This window comes from Lygodium microphyllum, chromosome 14 (genome assembly GCF_053477565.2).
Source record: "Lygodium microphyllum isolate KBCC chromosome 14, Lygodium_microphyllum_v1.1.10, whole genome shotgun sequence".
Lineage (NCBI taxonomy): Eukaryota > Viridiplantae > Streptophyta > Polypodiopsida > Schizaeales > Lygodiaceae > Lygodium > Lygodium microphyllum.
In genome coordinates, this window is record NC_141148.1 from 89,425,806 (window position 1) to 89,439,146 (window position 13,341).

Sequence of the window (13,341 nt, forward strand, 5' to 3'; positions counted from 1 at the left end):
ATTTGATGAGATGGAGTATTTTAGCAACTTACAAATTGTTATTTCAGTGGATTGCCATAGCTTCTCCATGATCATATTTGATCTAGAGTGATTTAAATTGGTATTGAAAGAAGCTAGGCAACCATTTGGCAAGATTCATTTGGATTTTTACAGGTAGATTTCGAGAAAAGATAGAACAATCTGTGCGACATGTTTGTCTTATTGGGTCATTATGAATAGGTGCATGATCTTTTTTATTAAATTTTTCATGACATAAAATAGTCTTATAAATGTTGATTCACTTTTTGTGACACACTTATATATGATATTGAACACGTAATCTTCTATCTAAATCCCTAGCAAGCACAATGGTGGTATATTGTGCTATTAACACTTTGCAGAGTACAAGTGTATGATGAAAGAAATGTCCTAAGTGTGGACATGGAGAGTATGTAGGTAGAGGGGTTGATGTTGTGGGGGGTGGAGGATGAGGAGGGCTTAAAGCTTACGGAGAAGACATGCATAGGTAATGTAGACAAAGAGACAAGAGGCCAAGAATTTTTTGAGAATGAAGTGGACTCCTCTTTTTGTGGAGACCTATGTATAGACCTTCAAATATATGCCGAGCTATGCCAAGAGCTTGACATGGAGCCATAGGCCTAGTCATATTTGTGTCCGCTTACTCAATTTATTTTTGATAATTTGCTTTTCAGGGTACTTTAGCATATGTGTTTTAATTAATATTTTTTTTACAAAGTTATGTTGTGCTTTACCTAAATCCTTATATTGATTATGTTAATATTATTTTCTGACTAGGTGGGTTACCTTTGACAATACACAAAGAGAGAAAAATGAGTCAAGGGATGATAGATGAGGAGCTCTAAGGGATCTTCACGTGTATGTATCTCCGGATCAGATGGCCCACTTTGGAGGTATGGTAGACCATGAGTTGTCTCGTCTGGCAATTCTTTGCATTCTACCTCAGTATGTTTTGATCAATAGATGGAGTCATCACTCTACACAGACCTTGGAGAGAGGGAGTGGTTCTGACAGGTATTGTGGAGATGTAGACATTGCAACTCCACGGTCGGTTGCTACTCCTTGCTCTCATACTAGTTCTAGAGAGAGTGGCTCAAGTGGGTGTTGTGAAGGCATCGATACTGTGTCCTTGTCTCATCGGTCTAGTGGACATTTGTCACCTCTAAGATTTGCCATACTTGTAGGAACATCTACTTCCGTGAATCCAAGTTTCACTCAGTCGTTTGTAGCAAGGGGCACCCCTATATGGGTGCTATTCTAAGAGATACTACCCTTGCAGGTAAGCCATATGTATAAGGGTCTCTTGGTTATGCCCAAGAGAGTGGTCACAGGTGGGAGAGGGCACATATTAGACAAACCCCAGTAGGATACAAATACCTTGTGGATGAGAAAATAGGTGTTGTGATCATGAATGATAAGGGGAGAAGGATGATGTCTCATATAAGAGAGTTGTGTCAATAAGTATTCAGACACAACATTTTAGATCATTGGAAGAATATACTAGAGGGGAGCAAGAATTATGTGGTATCATCCTTGCATGAGGAGTTCCTGGTATCTATGGCAACAAAGAGGTTTTCCACAGGATGAATGATGGATTGTATGTACACATATATGTCACATAGATGATCAAATGCAAGCAAGGCAATCAAGAGTGGTGCCTCAAAGCACGAGTGGTTGGATGCAAAGGATTGGTGGAGACTCAAGGAGGAGGATGCAGATTCTCCAGGACAATGGCGATAGCCAAAGAGAGACAACAAGGGCATGATTGGAGGCAGGGAGGTTGTGCATCATCTGGGGATGGTGACCATAGAACTTATTTGGATGACTTTGTAAGTTTTTTCTTGGTTCTTCTGGCTTTTTTATTTGGAATATAACTTGTACGAACAACCTTATTTCTAACAATACTATATTTTCTTTATATCACTCCATCACAAACTACAGTCCTACATGTTTCATCACAAACTACAGTCCTACAGGTTTCATCACAAACTACAGTCCTACAGGTTTGGAGACTCGGTATGCAGAGAGAGACACAATACACTACACTCATCGATAGATTGTATGCACGTGGTAGCCCAGTAAGTCAAGCCTCTTTCTTATTCGCAGTCATTAGTTCATTAGGGCAAAAAATGTTTCAAAATGGCTCTCGTAAGAAAACGATTAAGTTGCTAATTAGAAGAGGTTTAGAAGAGAAAAACCCTCCAAATTTGGCTGCTTGAACATGATTAATGAGAGAATGTATGATTCATTTAAGAGGTTGGGTACTAAATATCATCAATCTTTAATGGAATTAAGCGTCACCTTTTCAGCCTTATTCTCTTGGAAATTGCAAAAATTTGTATTTTTAAATTTTTGCACCAAAAGACACCGCTCATTTATTCCTCGACGTTCATTTTCTACACCTCTCTTTCCTGTGGTTCTATTTCCTTCTCTGTGATATTGTTGCCTTGTTTAGGGTTCCCTACCGAAATGTTTACCAGTACCTCTTCTAGCAATACAAGCACAGCCCCACCACGCAAGTATAAACTTACTATTCAGTTAGATCCTGTCTATTCATCTTGAAGGAGTATACACCATCGAGCATTGTTAGACATGGATGAAGCTAATAGGTTGTGATTACAAGGAAAGAAGCATGTAGACTTATGGATGGATGGAAATATTTATCCTCTAAACCCTTTTACATGTAAACATCCTCCTTTTTACAATATTCATGACTTCATAAGGTATGTTGGAGATGGTTGTGATGGGATGCTTGGCTATTGCATGAGGTTATATTCTACATCTTTTACATTTAGAGAACAAATGCATGAAATGAAGGAAGCATTAACATTGGCAGAAAAAACTATTTTTGAGCTAATGGACAAGGTTGATAATCTAGAAAACTCTAATCAGTCATTGCAAGAAAAATTATTGCACTTGAAAGCAACTCCAGTAGGATTTAGATATAGAAAAAGACCACTTAAAAATATAATGGATTTGTGTAGTCGGGTGAAGAAAAGGAGACTAAATCTTGCAAAGAGATGTGTCTCTAATATTTCAGGTATTAATATTCAAGAGAATGATGAGAGGATTAAGCTTATTAAAGAAACCATGACAAAGAAGGACATTATAAGGATTCTTAAATCACCTGAAAATGTAGACTTGAGAAGCTAAACTCTGAAAGAGTTAGTGAAAGATTTAAAAGGAATAGTTAAACCAAATGAAATAGTCGAGACATGTGACAATATGGGTATCAGTCATAGAGGTTATCGTGCTCTCTCTAAATTGTGATTTACAAATCTTAAATGTCATAGAATAAATGCATTTGGCTTGCCTCGGCCTCTTGCAGTTTCAATTGCTAGGACAACTATGAATCGTAGGATTCCAGATGTTTTTAGAGAGTATATCCATATATGAGGATCTATGCCCTATAAAAAACATAAAACAAAGGCCTTTTTTGAATACAACACATTTAATAATATTTGGATTGATCTTTAAAGAGTCCATATTGCAACGGTCAATATGTATAAATTTATTGCCCAAGAATGTGGTGGTATTTTGAAGTTCACACTAAAATTGGATGAAGCACAGATTCAAAAGGGACAAAAGATAGAAATAGTCAGCATCTGTATCATGAACAGGGCATTGGATTACAGTACTGGTAGGGGGCAAGAACAACAGTTTAATATACAATCTGAGATGGAGATTTGGTGGATTGGTGCGGCCCAAGTACCAACTAAAAGCCATGAAAACTTGAAATGGTTATTCTCTCATACATGTATTCCTGATATCATAAAGTCTCAAAGTGAAGGTGAAATGCCTTTAAATCCTCGTCCTCCTCACGCATTTTTCCTCTATAACGTAAAAGCTTTCTTCTCTTGTATCCAACTATGGATTTGATATCTATTTTGTTTGCCGCTAAAACATAAGATGAGTATGCTAGGAAGTATCCAGCCCTGGAGGCAAAGCTGGGACCATAACCAAATATTTAGATGGCTGCTATCTTTTCCAATAATATGACTTTGTGCGCATTGTATTGCAAACTTGAGTATCCAAGAATCCTTGTAAGTGCTTTAGCACAGACAATTGGCCATGAGGCCTCCTTTGAGAAAGTGCTATGCAAAATTAATAGAATATTAGGATCAATCTTTGATATATAATGCCCAAGTGCAACATCCTTTAGGGAACTACCACCAACTCTCGATCCTTTGGCTCTTCCCAAGAAATTATCCTCATCTGCAATCTCCAAAAGTAAAAGCAACGGTCAGAATGAAAAAAATGAAAATATGTATGTGGTTCCACAAAAACAAAAGAATGCATTACCATTTGATTTTCATCACTCTCAAGTTTGCTTGGATTCCATAAGCTAATTGATTTCTCCTTGACATCCTTTACATATTTTGACTCCTCCCTTCCGAAATTGGAGATTCCAAGCTTCTCTTGAAATTGGTCAAACTCTTTGTCAGCAGCATGCAACTCTTTCTCAGCATCTTTAACTTTGCTTAAATATAGGGAAAAAGCATTTGATGCATCTATAAACTCATCATCAGACATTTGAGTATCTAATTTGAGTAAGTCCTCCTTGGACTCATTTTCAACATCCGCTATGTCTTTTGCATCTACAGATGCCTCTACAATAACTACCAAGCAATAATCTTCTCTCAAATTGAAAAGAATTTGGAGATCAGATAATAATATGTACTCCTTGTCTTTAATTGGGAAAGTAGGCAAAGATGGAACAATAAGGCTTGAAGGAGTGTCAGATGGCTCATCAACCTCTATAGTGGTCTCTTCAATTACTGTCTCTACTCTGAGCTCAGCAACATCTAGGTCCTTTGCAACTAATGCTTCCATTTGGGTGTCTAGTTGCTCCTCAACATCAACTTCATCTACAATCTCTTTAAGAAGGCAACAACTAGATAATTTTGAGGTTTCTTTATGCTTTTCATCAGATCTTAGAGGGTATTTCACAATGGCAAATACAATGAATGCAATAGACTCAAGCATAAGCTTGCATTTTTTTGGGTGTAAACAACATAACTCAAGTGCATAAAATCTATCAAGAGAATGATAACCACATTTCTTGGTAAACAAGGACTTCTCAGTGTTGCCTGACCTTCCAACTGGGGTGTAAACATACTCCTTGGAATCCAACTGAACAAAGGATATGCCAACTCTTCAAACTCTGAAAAATCTTCCTTGATAAACTCATTTGAGAAATTGAGAACTTGATCAAGGTCCCACCCTGGATTGAAAAATCTCCCTAGCTGTTGGATGGAAACCAATGTCAATATTGTTTTCTATGAGAAAATCCAAAATCTTCTTAGAGGCTATGACATCTGTAATTTGAGACAGCACTGGGATCCTCACAGGAGACTTTGAAGTCTTTCCCTTCTTTGGATCCTTGCTTGAACCTTCAGTTGTCACAGACATATGAGATGCTATTGAAACATCTAAGGCAACTGACTCCTTTGTCATTGTGGGCTCAAGGACTCTTTTCCTCTTCATAGATGTGGAGAGGCTGACATGTGTGATATCTCTATATCAGACATCTTCTTGAGATTCAATAGCTCTAGACTTCTTTCCTATACAATGCGAATATCAAGGTATAAGCGTTTTGAAGTGGTGCACTTGCTCAGTGTTGGAGGATCTAGGAATACAATGCGAATGAGAGCCATTTGGAATCTCCAAACACCAATATCGCGCCATTTCCACGAGAGTAGAAAAATGAGTGCTGGGCGAGTTAGTAATACGATGAGATAGGAAGAAAATCAAACGCTTTCTATTTACCATCTCGCGCTATGTTGGACAATATAGGAATAGGACGAGCTAGGAATATGGCACGATATTATTGTGCCTATGGTGAGGAAGATCTTGATGGAGGAGGGTGATGGAGGGGGTGACAGAGTATGGACGGAGGGGGGTAAGGTGGAGATTGAAGATGGAGGGGGGGTGACAAAGTATGGACGGAGGGGGGTGATGAAGGGATGCAAGGGGTGATGGAGGGGGTGATGCAGGAGGTGATGGAGGGGGTGTCAATGATGAATAAGGAGACGGAGGGGGTGATGCAGGGGTTGATGGAGGGGGTGACAGAGACGGTTCAATGTGCAAGGAAATGGAGAAGAAAAGTGCACGAAAATTTTTGGGTTTCCTTAAATAGGTGTGAGGGCGAGAACAAGGAATATTCTAGAAACCCTAATCAAACGGCTAATGAGAACATGACACGTGGAGATCAGCACCTGTGAGTATATAAGAACTTCTCAATCGGCGCAAACATGATTTCACACCTTACATCACGACTGCCATTCGTCATACAACTCTGACATATCTGACCGACAGAGGTGCCGTACGTCCGACGTTAGTGACGTCGAAAGTTATTGAATTGTCTGAAACAACGTCATAGAATACTTCAGCAACTTAAGCAAGAACCTTCATCGCGTTGTATGGTACTCAAATCTCCGAAACAACGCGATATCATTCATCAACACTTTTGTAATATCCTCAATTGTGTCGTATTGGACTTCACAGTTGCAACCAGCAAACTCGTGCTTTCGATTGCGTTAGAATCTGCCAATACGAAGCGATTAGGGCAAAGTAGAAACTCAAATTCACTCTATCGCATTGTATTGGTCTTGCCTTTATTGCAAAGCGAGGAGGAGTTCAAGGCTTCCATCTAGTCTCTGTTTTATGGCGCGATAGAAGTCAGTTGTCTTTGTGTTTAACTTCCTTATCGCGTCGTGTGGGTCTCAATAGCCAGGACAAAACAAATTGCAAGGAAGGTCTTGGTGAAGAAATCTTCTGAAGAAGGTCCTGATCTAACTGTTGAGGAGACAGTTGAAGAAATTATTGTCCCTGTTACACTAGCTGGTAAAGTTTGTTCAGGTGAATCCTCAGAGAACAAGTTATCTGGTGAGTTTGAGCCCTCGTCTTCTCCTCACTCTCAGGTTCCCAAGAAAAGTCAAGATGGTTTTACATGCATAGATGTTTTGCAAAGATAAGGAAAGCTCAAAAGTCAACTAGTCACCTCATTTCTAAGGCTGCATTTTTTAGATTGGTCACGGAGATATCTAATAGATTGTCCTTTGTTGCTTTTGTGGATGACCTCAACAAGAGATGGCAGTTATCTTCCCTACTATGCTTGCAAGAGGCAGCAGAGGATTTTCTAATAGATTTTATGAATGATGCTTATATTGCAACAGCCCATGCACATCGAATTACATTAATGAATAAAGACTTTAGTATGGTTAGTAGACTCATATATAGGTTTGATAAAGTTTTGAAGCCTCTTCCATCAACTGATCAAAAGGCATTTGAAATCCTCAATGTCCCACTCAAAAGAAAGCAGAAAGAGCCACCAACACCCAACATTGAAGAGGTTACCCATTTGTATCCTACAAGGGTTGCAAGTGAGCAAGAGGTTGTCTTGGAGGAGAAAAAGAAAGAGGTAATAGAAAATGAGAATCAGATCTGGCATAAAAATATTTTGTCTCTTGGCCAAGTGAACTACAAGAGGATGGGCAAAGTGTATAGCCAAATGGTCATGAATGTTTCTGTTAGTCCTGAGAAAGAAGACAAGATCCTATTTGAGAAAAATGATACTCAACTAACAAATTCAATAGTTTATTGTTGTTTGAGGTAAGGTCTTTTGCTTCTCTTTATTTATAATGAATTTTTCCAAGGGTCCTTATATTGCAATCGTTCTTTTATTCATTCTCTACTTTGTATACAGGGCATATGTTGCTTCTCTTAGCCTTGATATTGCTAAGGGTATATTTGTTATTGATCCACTTCTCTCTGTGGATTTGTTTTCAAAATTTGATTCAAATATTGCAAGGTTTTTTAAAGACTTTGATAGTGTCACAAACCATCATATTTTTTTTCCATATATTGAAAGGTACTTTCTTCAACATTCTATCTCTTGATGATTTGTCTTTAACGTTATTTCTCACTTGTGTTTTGGTTTGTAAAGGACGCTGGAACCTAATCTATATCGACATTCTTGCAAGAGAGGTCATTTTAATAAATTCTCTTTCAAGAATCCATGGCCAATCAAAGATGTATTGTCAATAAACACTCTTTATTTTATCTTTTATTGGAAAAAGTTTATAGTATTCGCTAATAAGTTAATATGTGTAGTGCTGCTAGACTTGTTACTACTCACTTGAACACCAGCTTTCAAAGCATTGTTGATCCTCAAAGACCTTTCAAGTTTTTGCTTTAAGAGGTCCCATTGCAAAATGACGTACATGGTTGTGGTTGGAGAGTGGTTTCAAATGCTTCAAGGATAATAGATTCAAAGTTACTGAATGTAGAGGGGGTGAATGCAAGTTTCCTATGCTTTATCCTTTTTATAGTGAAAGTCTCTTGCTACTTCAAATAACGTGTGTGCTTTGTTACAGTAGTGCAGAGACTACCTTGAGTCATACATGTGGTGGATACGGGAGAGGTGTATTGAACTAGTTTTAGATAGGGCAATTACACTGGTGGATCCAAATTCCCCTCTCCCAACTAAAAATTCCAAAGGACAGGCAACAACGAAGGACAAAGGCAAGAAAATAGCAACCACCAAGAAAAAGAAGTTTCCAAGGTCCAAACAAAAGGGGCCCAAAATGAAGGGCATGCCTAAGCTTTCTCCACTGAAATTTAGTCCATCCCCTTTAAAGCCCAAGGAGAAAAGAGTGCCTGAGGTAATTAAGTTCTTCGAGCGACCAAGGAAAACACCTACTAAGAGGAAGTTAGCGATGGACAGATGAAAGTATGGAAGATGAAGCAACTTTTCCAGAGAAAGAGAGAAGTCTTAAGGATGGAGAAGCTAAAGAATAGCCCGAGGATGGAAAAGCCAAAGATCAAAGAGAAGCTAAAGAATAGTCTTATAATTACCAGTTTGTCTATTTGTACTGAAGTAACATTCCTCTTGTGTATACATCTGTAGTGCAATATTCTAACCCAAAATGTAATGATATGTTATTTTGATCTTACCCATGAAAGATGATTTTTTGTTCATAGAATCATAGAGAATTATAAAGCTTGTACCAAGTCTTTCATATTAAATTGTACTGTAATTTTGTAACTCATGATATAATAAAATCATTTTGGTCCACAAACAACGATTTGTTATTCACAGAATCACTGCAAAGCTTATACCAAGATTTTTTTTAATAGTACTTATCAATGTGTATAATTCCATGTTTCTGGTAGCAATATTTGTGAGCAAAAGAAAGATTCAAAATTATTTATACATGCATATTTATGGTCCAAAACTCACAACACTAGGAGGCAAACAACTCATACATGATACAGAGCTCTCAGCTCTTTTTCCAATTACAGCACCATTTACCTTCAACTTATATCCAGGAGTAACATTCTCTAGAAACTCCAAGGTGTCTCTTACATCCTTAAGAATCCACTTTGAAGTAATGTTCACCTCCTTTACTTCTTGTGCATTAACTTGTACTGTAAGTTTTAATGTCTTACAATCAATATCTGAATCTAAAGGAACCCAAGCACCCAATCTAAGTTTGTATCTTTTGTAATCAAAACCTATGATAAGAGATTGTCGAGATATATTATAGGATAAACCCAATGATTGAGGACACACATTGCACCTTATAAAGTCACCTTTGTGGTCAAATTCCTTGGCTTTCCAACATTGACCTAAAATTTTGTCCAAATCTTCCTCTGAAAATTTTCTATTTAGCCATGAAACCTTTGTCTGTTGTAAACATGTTTTTTAAAGCAAGCTACAAAAACATGCAAAGGTAAAAACCACGATAAGCATACTCTTCTCGAGATCCTTCCAGGAGTCATAGCCTTTTGAAAATCTTGAGCAACCTTGAGTTTTTAAAACTCTCCATTGTTGCTTCATCATGCATCTCCCAATCCAAAGATGAGAGGCTTGGTAACTTCTACAGATCTTCAAGGTATCCATACACACCTGCTCTTTAAGGAACCATATATTGTGCATAATATACAAAAATTCTACTTTCATGAAAAAAACTCGTGGTCTGATTAGTATAAATAATGTCTACAAATTCTTTATGAATGGCATGGAATGTTCCGCTGAGGCTCTCCATAGGTTGCCACTTGAAACTTGTTGATGGAAAGATATCTACAACCAACAATCCATTATTTAGCATATACTTCAAACAAAACCATATACTCACGTAAACTTGACAACTCAAACTTACAATGTACTGTCAAGATTGTGGGAGAGAAGGAAGGAGTCTCACTTGTAGCTTTCTTGCTTGCACAATGGGGGAATACACACAAGGGTGGAGGCTGAAAACAGTTTTTCTCTTCTTAGTTGTGTAAGCCAAAAAGAACTCAAGTACATAGAAATAGAAGAACCCTATATGTGGGTCTCAAACCAAACTCAACTAACTAAGGTGGCATACTAACTGAGCCACGAACTAGAGTAGATAAAGATAGCTGTAATCTAGCTATTATTCATGGGCGGTGTACCAACCGCATCTACAAAACTGACAAGTCGGTGACATAAATGCACAACGGTCACCCTGGCATATCACGAGTGGAGCTCGATATCTCAACACTCCCGTTCGAGCTCAATCCCAATTCCTGCACACCAAGCAGGTCTCTGAACTTGCACAGCTTCTCTGCGCCCAATGCCTTCGGGAATATGTCAGCTACATGATCCTCTGTGCTGACATAAACTAGATCAATAAGACCTAGTAAAACCCTCTCCCGCACATAGTGATAATGCACCTCAATGTGCTTTGTTCTAGCATGATAGACTGGGTTATTTGCCAAGTGTATACTACTCATGTTGTCACAATAAATGACAACTGGCCGCATATCATAAAGTAGCTTATGCAACCAAGCTACCTCACATGCAGCCATTGCTGCACCCCTGTACTCAGCCTCTATGATCAACAAGGCAACTGTAGGCTAATATTTCTTGCTGCTCCAAGTGACTACAGCACTCCCAAAAGAGAACATATATCCATTGGTAGATCGTCTATCAGAAATACTATCAGCCCAATCAGCATCAGTGTATCCATGCAACTATATCTGAACCCCAGTCTCATAAAATAGTCCATACTGCAATGTGGAATTCACATATTTGAGTATGCGTCTAGCCACATCCAAATGTGGTTTCCTTGGAGCCTACATAAACTGACTTATCAATCCAACAACATAGCTCAAATTTGGCATGGTAATAGTCATATAAATCAAACTTCCTACTATGCGTATGTACATAGTAGGGTCTTCGAGAAGCTCACCTGCATCTTTGCTCAACTTCACATTTTGCTCCAAAGGAACTGAAATAGGCTTATAGCCTGTCATCCCATATTTGGACAGCATGTCCAATCCATACTGCCTCTGCAAGAACCATATCCCACTTGGTGATCTAATCACCTCAATGCCCAAGAAATAACGCAGCTCTCCCAAATCCTTCATCTCAAACTTTTGCTTCAATAGCATTTTCACATGAATGATATCTTCATCACTATCACCTGTGATAATCAAATCATCAACATAAATGACAAGCAACATAATACCTTTCTCTGTTTTTCTCACATAAAGTGAGAAATATGTCTTGGAAATCTGAAAGCCAATAGTGACAAGATGCTGTCCTATCTTGTCAGACCATGCTCTAGGTACTTGCTTCAAGCCATACAAGGCTTTCTTCAACCTGCAAACAAACTGAGGATGAACAGCATGCACATAACCTAGTGGCTACTCCATATAGACCTCTTCTTGCAAATCACCATGCAAGAAGGCATTCTTTACATCAATCTGATGTAAAGACCATCCCTTTGATGCAGCCATAGCAATAACTGATCTTACGGTTGCCATCCTTGCAATCAGACTAAATGTTTCCTCATAGTCAATGCCATATATTTGTGCATATCCCTTGACTACTAATCTTGCCTTGTATCTGTTCACAGAACCATCTGCATTGTGCTTCACCTTTATAAACCCACTTACAGCCAATTGCATTCTTATCTTTAGGCAAAGGTACCAACTCCCATGTAGCATTTGCTTCCAAGGCATCCATTTCTTCATCCATGGCTTTCTCCCATTTTTCTTTTCCCATGGCTTGCTCAAAAGAAGTGGGTTCTGGTTCCTATATCACTTTGACTATATATGCATAGTGAATGGCTGTAAATCCATCATATTTCAGCCTATCCATAGGATACCTAGCTCTGGTAGACCTACGCAAAGTAGGCTCACTCCCAGGTGCTCTCAAAACATCCCTGGTCTTCCTTACTCCAGATGTAACAATAGAAGGAATACCCAACTCATCATCAATGCTCCGTTCTGAGCCACTGGATTCACCATCCACATAAGAGTGACCTGCATTCACATCAAACATGGGCTGATCTACCTTCTCTTTTCCTTTTCGTGATACCTGCATACCACTATCTGCATTGCTTTGAGAAGATTCTCCTGATCTCAATCTACCTGTCCATGGTGAAGAATGTGAACCACTGCTAGAGGACGCTCCAGGTCCACTAATATCTTGTGATTGCTACTGTGAATTCTGTGCAGCATTATCATTTTGTGCATCTACATTATCAATCACATTTACTGGTTTATACCAGCTACTCATCTCATCAAAAACAACATCTCTACTCACTGTAAACTTACGAGTAGAAGGGTTATAGCATCTATACCCTTTTTGCGCTGCAAAGAGTAACCAATAAATTTTGGATCCAACTTGGATCTCAACTCATTTGGCACATGAACATAGGCAATGCAACCAAAAATTTTCAAATGAGAAATATCGGGTTTCCTACCAGCATACCTCTCCTCTAGAGTCATCCCATGTATTGCTGCAGTGGGAGTCCTATTCATTATGTAGACTGCTGTAGCAACTGCCTGAGCCCAATAAAAATCTAGCAGGTCTTTTTCATTGAGCATGGCATGAGATACCTCTCCAATATGCCTGTTTTTCCTTTCTGCAATTCCATTTTGTTGTGGGATATGACTGCATGAATATTGCTGCTTTATGCCATGCTCCTACAGGAACCTTGCAAACTCATTTGAGAGGTACTCTCCCCCTCCATCTGACCTTAGGCATTTTATTTGCAGGCCTGTTTCTTTTTCAACCATAGCTTTAAGAGTTTTGAAATGCCCAAAAACTTCACTTTTCTTTTTCATAAAATACACCCAAACTTTTCTGCTATAGTCATTAATAAAAGTGACAAAATAATGATAGCCTCCAAGAGATACAGCTTTAGTAGTCCACATATCAGATTGGATTAATGCCAATGGCTTCTTACTCTCTTGAACATGTCTAGGAAATGGTTTCCTTGCCTGTTTTCCAAACTGACAGGCTTCACATACCTTATGCATTTCTGCAACCTTGAATTTAGGCAA